The following is a 2348-nucleotide window of genomic DNA, read 5'->3' as shown; positions in this document are numbered from 1 at the left end:
ATTTACTATAATACATATAATATAATATATTTAAATATAATATAATATAATATATTTAAATTTACCAATTTTAATCGACTCTCGTTTTTTCTATCTATTCTACTCCTCACTAATTCGGAATGCGTTTTAAATAATTTAATAATATTTCTTTTTGTTTCACAGTTACGTTCGTTATTTTTCTTTCTATTGTTATAGGTTATAGATTATATGGATTGCTCAGTTGTCCACGCAATATCACATATGTAATCGCTATACATGAAAAGTTTTACATAAAATCTCGATGAGTGAAAAATGAAAAGTGAAAAATGAAAAATGAAATGTGGAAAGTTTCGTGAAAATATATGATTGACCTCCATATTACCGAACTGAATCTCGAGTCGCGAATATTTCGATGAATAACAAATGTTTATCAAAATCTTTGCGGCTCGAGGTTCGGATCGATCATCTGTATACCGTGTATGTACGTTTATTATTCATTTGTCCGTAGTAAAAATATAATTCGTAAAAAAATTTTCAATTCAAGATTAACGATTAATACTCTTGACTCAAGATCGAGATGACATCGAGAATTTAAAAATCAGGCCGAAATCGAGACCAAGATAGTCTCTATCAATGAAAAATATTTAAAAATCCATCAGAACCTACATCAGCTGTTCGGATGCACAAAAAGCTCTTTATTTTCGTATGAATGTAACAAAACGAATAAAATAAATGTTTCGACCTTTCAATTCAACTCTTTAATTCAAAACGTTTATTTTATTTGTTTTGTTACATTCATACGGAAATAAAGAGTTTTCTGTGCATCCGAAAAGTTGATGTAGGCTCTGAAGGACTTTTTTATATTTTTCACTGATAAATTCTTTCGAGCTTCATTTTATATATTTGTTTATCAAGATAGTTTATCGAGATAAAACTGAAACAGATAGATATTATAACTCAAAAGTTGAGCTAAAATATATGGAGTCATATTTCAAAAATAATGATATTTATTTCGCAAGATAATTATAATTTATAAACAGTTGTAAAGACATTTACAACTGTACATTTAATAAACAGTAAAGTAAATACTCATTACAAGTTTCAAAAACTTGTAATAAGTATTACAAGATAACTAACATAAATAAAAATTCTATAGACGATATAAAATCTTAAAATGAATATCATATAACGATTAATGAATACGAAATCATATGAATGTTATAAAAACTACAAATAGTTGTTTAATTGACATTAATTATTTTTGTCAGATAATTTTCTAATACGTGAACTGTACAAACGTTTTATGTAAGAACTTTTTCACAACTTTGTGCTCTTGGAATAATACTCAATCTCATAAAGAGTGTTTAATATGTTCCCTTTATATAAAATATATAAACATACGTTAATATTTTTGAAAACCTATAAAATAACAGAGACTTATTTTTATATTTATATTTACATTTAAAAACAAATGGAATAGAAACAGTGTAGATTTTCTTAATTTTGTTTATTCATGTACATATATATATATATATTAAAGATTTTTTTAATTTTATCAAACATACAAAGAATCTGTTAGTAATCACAAAGAATAATAGTTATGGAGATAATATATTTTTCAGTTTCTTTCAAGGTGTCCATAATTTTTTTAGATCCATCCGTGGTCTAGATCATTGTAATATAATATTGTTTAGTGTTATTTGCCTAAAACAAATAATATTTTAATTATTAAAAATAAAAATTGATGTGTATATCAATTTTTATTTTGATATATTTAATATATGTACAGAGTGCTGCCGATACCTACAGATCAGTAAGTCGAGTTACTTATCTGCCTATGGACAAGAGTACGCTTTACTGGTAATGCGGAATAAAATTAGATCGCAAATATGAATGAGAGGGACAAAAGAAATTGAATTTTATATTCTGGTATAGTGTAAAATTCAATAATATGATGTAAAATATGTATTTATATACTAACTAATACAAACAATATCTGACTTAATCTAACATAAATGAAATTTAAATATTTAAAAATATGTAATTATAATTTATAATTGTATAGTTTTAAATATTTATTAAATTTCATTTATGTTAGATTAAGTGTCAAAATATTAGGAAATAATATAAAAATATGCAAAAATATACAATATATATGTTTTTAATTAAATGAAAAGCACAGAAAGAAATATTTTCAAAAATATAATAAGTTATCAGTGCAATTAATCCGTTTCAACTGGCTAGCTACATTGAACATTATCTTTTAGGGATGTCAAACACGGTCGAACACATCAGGACACATTTGGCGAACAATTGAGGGAGTAGCGCATATCCTCCGAGCTAATTACCAACCAATACTTGCTGAGTAT

The 2348-nt window shown here is 25.1% G+C and overlaps 1 long non-coding RNA gene across 1 annotated transcript in view; it reads right to left on the bottom strand.

Annotated features, from left to right (window-relative positions):
- Nucleotides 1–1467: 1467 nt before the first annotated feature.
- Nucleotides 1468–2348, bottom strand: part of LOC108691703 — a 16910-nt gene continuing 16029 nt past the window's right edge. The window contains exon 3 of the long non-coding RNA XR_001931936.1: nucleotides 1468–1683. This is a non-coding gene — a long non-coding RNA (uncharacterized LOC108691703). The remainder of the gene's footprint in view (nucleotides 1684–2348) is intronic.

This window comes from Atta colombica, unplaced genomic scaffold (assembly GCF_001594045.1).
Source record: "Atta colombica isolate Treedump-2 unplaced genomic scaffold, Acol1.0 scaffold5, whole genome shotgun sequence".
NCBI lineage: Eukaryota > Metazoa > Arthropoda > Insecta > Hymenoptera > Formicidae > Atta > Atta colombica.
This window is presented reverse-complemented; position numbering and strand designations above follow the sequence as displayed.